General features: G+C 43.6%; 1 protein-coding gene across 3 annotated transcripts in view; it reads left to right on the forward strand.

Moving 5' to 3' along the window:
• Window positions 1–12,067, forward strand: part of LOC131246738 (large ribosomal subunit protein bL27c) — an 82,795-nt gene that overhangs the window by 11,615 nt on the left and 59,113 nt on the right. The window contains exon 4 of one of the 3 annotated variants that reach the window (XM_058247117.1): window positions 1,460–1,638. The exons of the other annotated variants lie outside the window; for them this stretch is intronic. The gene's annotated coding sequence lies outside the window, so the exon portion shown is untranslated. Of the gene's footprint in view, window positions 1–1,459; window positions 1,639–12,067 lie in introns of those variants that run through there. 3 annotated transcript variants of the gene reach the window in all.

Raw genomic sequence — 12,067 nt, forward strand, 5'->3', positions numbered from 1 at the left:
GACCCGTTTACCTGAAAGAGGCAGTAAAAAAAAGGAAAATATGAATGAATGGACGATGCGAAGGTGTAATGTCCAACTCAGGAGTGGGAGTGGAGGGTCGAAACACAAGCGATCCGCGAAGACCCATTTACCTGAGAGAGACTATAAAGAAAAAGAAAATATGAATGATGTAAAGTTACAATGTCTAACTCATGAGTGGGAGTGAGATCGAAAAGCAGGCGATCTGCTAAGACCCGTTTACAGAGGGACAAAAAACACGGGTCTGGCGCATCTTCCACTTGTTTCCTTTCTATAAAGTAGCTAAAAAATGCTCGCATTATGGTGTGGGCCATGTGCATATTCCATTTGCTCTTTCTATTTATCATATGCGATGGAGCAGTTTTTGCTAGTGTACATCAAATTGCATCTTATCTTCTTCGAATATACTGAATATACTGCTGACAATATTCGACTAATATTTTGCAAACAATGTCATTTACGTTGAGACAAAACTGCGTACTCGGGCAGCTCAAGTACATAGGCCTTTTGAGTTCGTAACCAACCAATTTCAATAAATAATAATTACTCATTCTACGGTTCAATATGATGGGCTTGGGCATCCAAACAAGCCCTCATTGGAATGATGCTTTACCATTCAAAGGCGTTCTACTAAGCACAGTTGCATCATCAATCATGTCAACTGAGCAAGATCTAAGCAGTCCATCAGCTGCCTACAACTGTTCCAACAAATCATCCACTGTATAGAGAGATCGACAGCCAAGTGAAGTCAGACAAGGCTCCACATTAAAAGTACATGTGTGGCATCAAGATCATAAGCCTAAATATCATTAAATACTAAGTTGAATTGTATGGTGCAACACATCAAAAACTAATATTTGGGAGGCATATTGCCTGGTGACCCAACTCTTTGGAGCCATAATGGTGTGTGTTTTAACGAAACTTTTGCCGGATTATTTTAGGGCATGAGCCAAAAATGAGGTAGATTGCAAGCTCTAGTAGATCACACCACAGGAAATAGTGGAGAGAATGATACCCACCATTGAAACCTTCTTAAAGCCTAGCATGATGTTCATTTGCTATCATATTCATGTCCACCTATACCAGGATGAAGGGAAAACACTAATATTAGTTTGAACTTTTGTTGCCTGGAGAAATTTCTAACCGTAGGCATTCAATCCCTACTCTTTCCTATGGTGTGGTCCACTTGAGCTTTGGATCTTTCTCATTTTTAAGGTCATGCTCTAAAATGATTTGTTAAGACGGATGGAGTGGATAAAACATAGTCTCCGTCGCATCTTCCACTTGTTCCCTTTCTATAAAGTAGCTAAAAATGCTCACTTCATGGCTTGGCCTAGCACATCTTCCATTTGTTTCCTTTCTATTTATTGCATCTGATGGAACATTTTATCTTATCTTCTTGGAATATACTGCTGAGAAGATCCCACTAATTTTTTGCAAGGCACTGTTATTTACTATGAGAGAGGACTGCCTAATCCGGCGGCTCAAGTACATTGGTCTTCCAGTTTGTACCCATCCAATTTCAAAAAGTAATAATTACTCGGTCTACAGTTTAATAGGATGGATTTGGGTCATCCAAACATGCCTTCAATGGAATAATGTTTTACTGTTCAAAGGTTTTCTACTAAGCCCACACTCACATCATCAATCATGTCAACTGAGCAAGATCCAAGTTGTCCATCAGCTGCCCATGCCTGATCCAACAAATCATCCACTGCATAGAGAGACTGACAAACAAGTGAAGTTCCGCAAGGCTCCACTTTGAAACTACATGTGTGGCATTTCATAGGCCTAAATATCATTAAAAACTGAGTTGCATTAAATGGTGCAACACATCGAAACTATATATTTGGGTGAGATATTGCTTGGTAACCTGAATCTTTGGAGCCAAAATGGTGTATGTGTTTTATCCAGGCTTTTGCCGGATCATTTTAGGGCATGAGCCAAAAAAATGAGGCAGATCGAATGCTCTAGTAGATCACACCACAGGAAACAGTGGGGAGAATGACACCCACCATTGAAACCTTCCTAAGGCCGACTATGATATTCATTTTCTATCATGTTTATACGGCCACCTAGACCTAGATGAAGGGAAAACACAAATATCAGTTTGATACGAAACTTTTGTTGCCCCCAAGCAGTTTCCAACTGTAGGCATTCAATCCCCACTCTTTACTCACTTTCCTATAGTGTGGTTTACTTGAGCTTTGGATCTACCTCATTTTTAGGCTCATGCCCCAAAATGATTTGTTAGGTCGGATGGATGGCTTGGTAAAAACACATGTTCCACTTGTTCCCTTTCTATAAAGTAGCTAAAAAATGCTCACTTTGTGGCTTGGACCATGAAGCATCTTCATTAATTTGTTCACTTTCTATTTATTGTATGTGAAGAAAGAAATACCCCATCGCATGAACATTTACGCTAATATACATCAAATTGCATCTTATCTTCTTCAAACATACTGCTGACAAGATCCAACTAATTTTTTGCAAGAACCTGCAGAGAGGCTATAAGAACAACCTTCTAAGCTGTGGTTAGATCATTCTCCCTGCTCATCATTGAAATGGGCCGATCCACAGTAAGCAAAATAAAACCCGCATCCGGAAGTTCGAGACGAGAATAATATTCTTCTTCCTTGAATTTGACCTGTTCCAGCCTTCTCCTGTAACTCTCAACAGCTCTATTTGGAGGACCTCTTGCAACAGATACCTGTAATGTGAAACTACATTAGGAGCTTGTTCACCGTAACAAGACCAGATCAATAACAAAAGGAAGAGGATAAATCCAGGTGTTTTGGAGCTTCTTTTCACCCCAAAAAGTTGAACATATCAGAAACATTCTTGTGGGGCCATCTAGATGGGAGATACACCGAATTTCTCCCATGATATAATGTTTCTTTCTACCCAGTAAATGTGAACTGTTGGCTGTCCATTTCCATGGGATTGTTATGATCTTTGATAGGGGAGACATGAGGGCGTGGTCCATTCCATGAAGTTGCCACCAAAAGGAAGCTCCAATGTTGCCATCCGTTGATCTATGGAATAAATGTCTTTCCTCTGGATGAAGCATCATATTCCTATGCCTTAGGGTGCCCAAGATTCTGATTGTGACAGAAAGCAAAGACAAGATAGGAACATGATGCTCCAAGAGATGTTACACAGTGCCCAGCCTGAAACAGTGGCATTTCAGTTTTAGCCCAACACTCCATACTGGTGGGCCCCGCAATAATGAAATGAAAAAAGAAGAGGAAAATAACTTTTTTAATTTTTTAATTTTTTAATTTTTTACAAGTCTAAACTTGGGCCTTTATGGGCCCCTATCTGCTGATTTTTACTTTCGGCCGGATCGATTTGGCCCTGCATCACATATGGTATCAGGCTAATACAAATATGATATGGTCGTATTTGCCGATACAATACTGATATTCAAAACTATGACCAGTGCAGGTGATGTCTATAGGGTGGCATCGTCGTTAAATTTCCTAAGCCAAAAATCTGGCCAGTCCTTCTATCAGCTGGGCCGCACATGTACAATCAAATAGACAGTAAGATGTATGATAGTCAACAGTTTACATTCAAAGGCACATGTTGCTCATTTCATACGTGGGCCAGCAGGATTTCTAGAACAGGAAACATGCAATCTGGTAATTTTTATTTATTTTTAATGGATGTCCTAGATCCCGCACGTGTACTGGGTCAGGATGCAGAAAAATTGGGCACCGGGAATTAGCAATCCCCTTCTACAAGAATAAAGGAAGGAGAATAAGTTCAAGATGGAACACTGACCCAATATCATTTGCCCAGATTAAAATGCCAAAATCCCCATGCTCTTGATTCCTCCCCATTAACATGGATAGATATGTCAGTCCAGTTGGTGTGATGGAACTCCAATCTGTCCAACCCATATCCAAGACCAGCCCCTATGGCTTTGACATATGCCTCCTTCAGACACCAATATCTACCAAAACTAGTCTACAAGATTAAGTAAAAACTAAAATTAAGGTCCTGATTTCTCTGGAGTGAAAAAATAAATGGTTCTGATTTTATTTTTATTTTTTTGTTACATCTTTTGGCCCTCACATTTACATATTTGTTTGCAAGAAATATCAGATACTTTCACAACGGAAGAACAAAATCATCATCATTATGTCATAAATCCTTTCACAATTGAATGCATCGAAATTTAAAAATAAACATGGGCAAGAATGCACCAATTACAATAAGAAGTAGAATGGGGCCAACTTGTCCCCACTCAGGGCTCAAGGATACTCTGGATATCCTCGACTCGAGGATCATATAATTCCTCCAATCTTGAAGGGTGCATTTGGATGTACATAACTACAATTTGGTCCTTTCACACCTTATCGAGCTAAAACTATTCCAATTCAATTCAACCGTGCATCCAAACGCAGCCTAACTCTCACTCTATTTTATCTCCTAAATTCCCACATTCAATCCTCGAAAAATTACAAACCGAAATGGGAAGACAGCAACAGTAGCAACCACAACAAAAGCAAGATACAGTTACCTCTCCAGCTGCGATGCAGCTGCCACCATCTCGACGCAAGACAGACACGCAGCTCAAGGGCTTTGGCATCCGCGAAGACACCAAGAGGTGCTTCTGAGCGCAAGATTCGATGTTGTAGACCACCACGACGCATCCTGCCAAGTGCACGCAATCGCCCGAGGAGATGTTGGCAGCCAAACCGCTCGCATTTTTCGTCGTCAGGCCAATGATTTCCTCCAAAATGAGCTGTAGATTAGAAGACAATCACGCAAATGCCGGTAGAAGGAACAAAAAGAGATGGATTTTTCTAGGTTTTCTTGGGAAAATTAGAGAGTTTGAAGGCCGTCCGTACCTTTGGAGCTGGATCTGATTACTTCTGTTTGGGTTTTGGCTTCATTTCTCGAATGAAGATTACCCTAGAGAGAGAGGAAGAGCGAGAGAGGGTTCCAGGCGGGAAAATATGCAAACGAGGGCTTAAATAACGAGCGCGGATTAGATACTGACAAGGTCGGTAATTAAATCTCTACTCAAGTGACGTCACCAAGCTCTGTGGACCCCACCATGATGCATGTGTTCTATCCATACCGTCCAACCATTCGTAGAGATCGTTTTATGGCATAATAACAAGAATTTGATAGATCTAAAGTTCAAGTGGACCCACCACAGAAAACCGTGGGATCAGTCACACCCACCGTTGAAACATTTATAGGGCCTACCATGATGTATTTTTAGATCCAATCTATTCACAAGTTAACACAGAGATAGATGAAGTGAAAATAAAAATATAAGCTTGATCGGAAACTTTTGTGGCCCCTGAGAAGTTTTGAACGGTGGATGTCACTGTCTCCACTGTTTTCTATGGTGGGGTTCACTTGAACTTTAGATCTATTTCATTATGTTTCTCATGCCATAAAACGATCTTTCCAAATAGATGGGTGGTATGGATACAGCATAAGCATCATGGTGGGGTCCACAGAGCTTGGTGACATTATTTCAATAGAGATAGGTCAGTTCGGCCTCGACAGTTCAGCTTGACCTCAACAGGCCTGATTAGTCTTTAAGGTTAGCTCGGCCTCGGCATGTCAGTTCGAATTCGACATGTCAGCTCAACTCAGCCTCAACAGGTCATCTTGGCCTTAGTAGAGCAGCTCGACCTCGACAGGTTAGTTCGACCTCAGTCAGCTCAGCTTAGCCTCGACAGTTCAACTTGGCCTCGGCGGAGTAACTCGGCCTCATCAAGGTCAACTCGGCTTTAACAGGCCCGCTCAACCTTAACAGGATAGCTCGGCCTCGGCATGTCGGTTCGGCTTCAAGAGGTCAGCTCGGCCTCAGTCAGGTTAGCTCGGCCTTGACAGTTCAACTTGGCCTCGGCAGAGCAGCTTGGCTTCATCAGGTCAGCTCGACCTCGGTCAGCTTAACTCGGTCTTGACATGTTAATTCAGCTCACCCTTAGCAGGCCAACTTCGCCTCAGCAGAGCAGCTAGGCCTCAATCAGGTTAGCTCGGCCTCGACAATTCAGCTCAGCCTCAACAAGTCAGCTCGGCCTCAGTCAGGTGCCTCGACAATTCAACTTGACCTCAATAGGCCCGCTCAGTCTTTAAGGGTTAGCTCGGCCTCAGCATGTCAGTTCGACCTCGATATGTCAGCTCAGCTCAGTCTTAGCAGGCTATCTTGGCTTCAGCAGAGCAGTCGACCTTAACAGGTTAGTTCGACCTCAATCAACTCAGCTCAACCTTAACAGTTCAATTTCACCTCGGTGGAGCAACTCAACCTCATTAAGTCAACTCGGCCTCAACAGGCCCGCTCAGCCTTGACAGGATAGCTCGGCCTCGGCATGTCAGTTCGGTCTTAGGAGGTCAGCTCGGCCTCAGTCAGGTCAGCTCGGCCTTGACAGTTCAGCTTGGCCTCATCAGGTCAACTCGGCCTGGGTCAGCTCAATTCAATCTCGACGTGTCAGCTCAGCTCACCCCTCACAGGCCAGCTTGGCTTCAGCAGAGCAGCTCGCCCTTAACAGGTCTGGTCGACCTCGGTCAGCGTAGCTCGGCCTCAGTCAACTCAGCTCAGCCTCGACAGCTCAGATTGGCCTCAATAGAGCAACTCGGCCTCAACAGGTCAGTTCGGCCTCGGCAGGTCAGCTTAGCCTCAGTTAGATTAGCTCGGCCTCAACAGTTCAGATTGGCCTCAATAGGCCCGCTCAGTCTTTAAGGGTTAGCTCGGCCTCGATATGTCGACTCAGCTCAGCCTTAGTAGAGTAACTCGACCTCAATAGATTAGTTCGACTTTAGTCAGCTCAGCTCGGCCTCGACAGTTTAACTTGGCCTTGGCAGAGCAGCTCGGCCTCATCAGGTCAACTTAGCCTCAGCAGGTCAACTCAACTCGGCCTCAACAGGTTAACTCGACCTCAATATGTCAATTCGGCCTCGGCATGTCAGTTCGGCCTCGACATGTCAGCTCAGCTCAACCTCAATAGGCCAGCTTAGCCTCAACAAAGCAGCTCAACCTCAACAAGTTAACTCAACCTCGGTCAGCTTATCTCGGCCTCAGCAGCTCAACTTGGCCTCAACAGGCCCGCTTAGACTTGACAGGTCAGCTCGGCCTTAGCATGTCAACTCGGCCTCGACAGCTAAACTCGACAATAAGGCTCATCGGCCAACTCCGACCTCAACATTAAATACTAAGCGATGTATCAACTAGAAGACGGGGGGGGAGGGGAGGGGGGGGAGGGGCTCTTATCTCGCCCATAAGATGCTAAATGCATGAAGGTCTACTACTCTCAGGGATTCAAGAGGCCCTTCGACCAGGAGTGCACCGACTGACCAACCTACTCAACAAGAGTGACGTCCATTTTTAAAAGGGAAAAAAATCCTCTACCATGAATTCTACTATGGAAGAGCTTCCCTAGATCGGGAAGAAAATCTCTTCTTTTTTTTTTCACTCTGAGCTACACAAATTGCTGAGTACTTCTCTAAGTGTAAGGGAAAAACAGTCCTCACCAGTCGTCCGTCCCTTAAAAAAGAGGTCGGATCACTAATTGGTAACGCTACTCGGATCGTGCGATCTATAGTGAGGATCTCTTAGTGCAAGAGAAAATAATCCTCTAAAGTAAACTGCTTGGCTCCTCATGAAGGGGTCATTGCAGCCAACCTATCTATTCAACAGAAGCAAATGACAAGATCAACTAAGAAGGAAGAGCTCACTCCAACACTCCTACTTAACTAAAATGTCCAACCTCAACAAAACCAACTTAATTTCCAAATCCACTACGGAGCTCGAAAATAGGGGGCTTACTGTTATGGGTAAAAATGGACTGACTAAGGAGATTAGGTCAGCTCGGACATCTCAGCGGGACATGAGATTGGCTAGCGCCGGTCATGACTAGTGAGCTCCTCAATGGCCAAGGTAGAGATGTCGGCCAAAACTAGCTCGACCTCGACACCTCTACTCGCCCTCGCCAGCTCAGCTCCGCCTCAACAGGTCAGCTTGGCTCGACTGGTCAGTGCGTCCTCGGCAGGTCAACTCGGCTCGGCCTCGGTCATCTCGGCTCGGCTAGATCAGTTAGGTACGAGATTCTCTCCCAGTAACACACGACATGAGTAACCACCCACGACGTAATTATTGTGTAATTGTCGACATCCATCACTCCCTGACATCTCGTGTAATGACTGAAATTGTACCTGAAATTACAGACCACACTGTCTTATCTTCTCTATAGATAAGAGTCTCATCTACATTGGAAGGTACGCAATATCTCTCACCAGAAACCTACCCCCCGCACTACTTAGGCCCGGATTCTTAGCTTGACTTTGGCATCGGAGGGTCCCCTGCTCTAGTCAAGGTCTCCTTTGTCCTTCTTTTATGCAGGCTTATAGGGCTCGGAGTTAGTGCTCGGAGCTAGGCAAGGGTGAACCAAATTTTTGCATCAACATATAGTATATGTGAATCGCCCCACAATCATATATTTCAGTAATGGCAGTGTGAAAACTCATTAGAAATGAAAGTTAAGGGAATAAAACAAACTGAACAGAAGAGATGGATAGATTTCCAATTTAGACAAATTTAAAGCACTTTTAAGAAAAAAAATTTGTGGTTGGTTAAAAATAGAGAAAGAGTGTGCACAATGCAACACGAGTACACAGGATATAATATATACCATTAGATTATAATTCCTACTAAAAATTATAAAAACATATGCTCATTGTGAAGATTTACAGAAAGGTTCTATTCTATTATCATTTCTTACTCAAAAATTTTAGATTTCATAGTAATAGGTTGCATCCGTCCTAACTTGCTAGTTTGATTGAAATTCTGAATTTTATGCTTCTTTGTATTTAATAATTTATTGTGAATTTTGTTTGAAATTTTATCTCCTCGATTTATTAAATGAAATTTCAATTTTCCTCACTAAATCAGTTCTTCACTTACACCAGAAGAAATAAAATTTATGATACATGTTTTTGTTTTCAGGAGTAGCATGGTATTAAAGAATCTATTAACACTATTTAATGAAAATTCTAATACTAATAGTTGACACATGCAGTTTTTAATTTGACCACATCTTGTTTGTGTGTTTTATGGGAGTTGAGAGACACGAGCCATCTAAATTCTACTACTAATATATAATTAGTTTAGTTTTTATATATGCTTTTGTTTTTAAGAATAATATAATTTTGTCCTGTCGTGACATTGCAAAACCTACCAACGGAGTGGATTTGTCACACGCATATCTGTGGGCCCCACACAGCTTCCCACTGCAGGAACCAGGCAATCTGTGCCCACTTCCCCCAGTGGTAACGAAGCACTTAGTCTGTGTCAACGTGTCACAAGTCCGAGCCCCCGTAAGACGTGCCCCTCTAGTATTTGAAACCTGGCAGGTGAGCCGGTGGATCCAAACCGTCTATCCAGTGGTTAGTGCTTGGATGGCCTAAGGTTGAAAAACACTTAAACCGGACAATTCTGCCCATGAAGATAAGCCCACTAGTTGGAAGGCAAAAATCCATCTCCATCCATCCACGTGTCATTCACTTGGCTAGAATTATATGACTATAGCTTTTGGGGGTATGGCCTATCTAAGGTAAGGCTTCATAGATAAATGGTCCAGATCTTGTACACGTATGCAACGTGCATACGTGCATCGATATCATGATTGATAACTTGGATACTTTCAATTGGTGGAAGGGAGCTCTCTGATTGCTCGGGAGTCGGGACTTCGCATCGGAGGGTTAGATTTCATCCACCCAGTAGATTATTATCATTATTACTATTATTTTTCCTTTTTATTGCCTGAGCCATCCAAAATGGTCCAAACCATGTTGGCGGTTCGGATTACCGAACAATGGTCGCAACGACTCAATGTAGACAATTGGTCTTTTTTTTTTTTTTCCCCAAGCCGGGGGCAGGCACTACGGTTTGCGTTTGCAACTGCTTACTAGATTGTGGCAACTTATCCAACGTACACGTAGCATGTGGTCACCAATCTGCACCGTCCAAATTACGGGCTTCATTGTGGATGGGCCATTGACCAAAAACCACATTGATAAACGAGGCTGGATCCAATAGTATGTTTGGTAAGTTAAGCTCAACGTACAAGTCAATGTGTGGTGCCCACCATGATGTATGCACGACATCCAATCCATCCGTGCGGGCCCTCGTGTTGTTATTAGAAAATAAATACCAGGTGGATCAAAAACTCAAAAACTCAAGTAGGCCATGCCACAGGAACAGTTGGAATGAGAATACCACCATTAGAAACCGTTTAGATTGTTTGTGGGGGCACACTTTATTATTTACATGTCATCTAATCCATTCACAAGATACATCCCACAAGGATGAATTGATACAGAGAAAATCAGACCAGTCCAAGATCCAGGTGGACCTCACCACTGGATTTTAAAGGTTTAGGCATGATTTTTCATGATATGTCCCATCTGATTTTTTGGGAGGCAAGGATGACCCAAGAAGACACTGATGATAGACGTATTGGGTGTCATGCACCCATCACAGTGGCCCAATACAACACATGGTAAGTTAAGCTTAGCCTCCAAAGCTTTGCACATCCAATTTTTGGCCTTCAAGCGGACGGTTAGTTCCGCAGTACAGAGTCAAGGGACAAAATTGGATGGTCAAAATCATCTGACTGGTAAAATTAAGGCAACTGTGCCATGATCTGGACAGTTGGATCGAAGTCCATGTCTGTAACAGGGAGCTCGTTTCTATGCCAGAGGAACGTGTGATATTTGGGTCTTTGTTGCAGGGAGCTCGTTTACAAAAAGCTTTGTGGGGGCCAACGTGACATGTGTGTGACATCCAGTCCGTCCATCATTTGCACCATTTCATATTAGTACACAATCCCAAAACTCATGGCAACACCCACCGCTGAAACATTCCTGGGGCCCTCCACGATACTCATATGCCATCCAACCTGTTGAAAAGGAGAGCCATGCAAGGATAGGCCCAGTAAGATTTCATTCGTAGGTGGCCCTATTTCCAGTTCTCTGTGTGGGGCGGTTCCACTTAAGGTTTAGATTGGCATTCTAAATGACGGACGAAGTGGATGTCACTCACACAGTACAGTGGACCCCACAGAGGTTTTTTTTTGTTGCACAGGATCTCTATAAGAAATTTGCGTCTTGATATTTGGGCCACAAAATTTCCCATGTCTCTAAATCCAAACCGTCCACGATCTAAGATCCTGACACTCTCTTATTTAGCCTGTTGAATTCGGCTACTGACCGTTTTCTTTCTAGCAACCTATTTTATCAGCAGAGGTGGCTAGGAACCGTCTTGTCGGGCTATTCCCAATCCACCATGGACCCACAATTTGGATGGTCGGGATAACCGTACACATGTATGGTAGACGGTAAACGGTGGCAAACATACATCATACAGAGACCGTCATACCGCGTTCAAATTTGGAAGAGAAAAACTTTGATACTCCTGCCTGTTCGGAAGAGGGAGAGAGAACGATGAGGGCAGAGAAGTTTCCCTTGGAAACGGAAAGTATCCGTTGGCGCCAACGGATACTGGCGCAAACGGAAAGTATCCGTTGGCGCCTTCCAGCTGGCTGTGACCGTTGTGTTGATATGGGTTTGCAACGGGCGCGGTTTAGGTACTTCCCCCGCGTGTTCCGAGCTCGGGACAGGCGGACGATCTGAGGGCAACTGACGGTCCACCGTGACGTTTGAATTTTATCAACACCGTCCATCCATTTTTCCATATCATTTTAAATTATTAAGACAAAAATGGAGAGTATCAAAGGCTTAAATGAACCACAAGGTGGGGATTAAATCCCTACCGTTGAAAACTTCTTAGGGACCACGGAAGTTTTGGATCAAGGTGAACAGGCGGGGAAGTACCTAATCCGCGCCCGTTTGAAACTGGACGCCGATTTTATGCGGAAGCCTTTGGCAGGAAGTTCCTGCACAAAGATTCTGTGTGGGGCCTACTTAGATGTTGGTGAGAAATCTAACCCCTCTATCAAATTTTTAAGCTCATTTTATAAGATGAAACCAAAACCAAGGAGGATCCAAAACTCAAGTGGGCCAC

This window comes from Magnolia sinica, chromosome 5 (genome assembly GCF_029962835.1).
Source record: "Magnolia sinica isolate HGM2019 chromosome 5, MsV1, whole genome shotgun sequence".
NCBI lineage: Eukaryota > Viridiplantae > Streptophyta > Magnoliopsida > Magnoliales > Magnoliaceae > Magnolia > Magnolia sinica.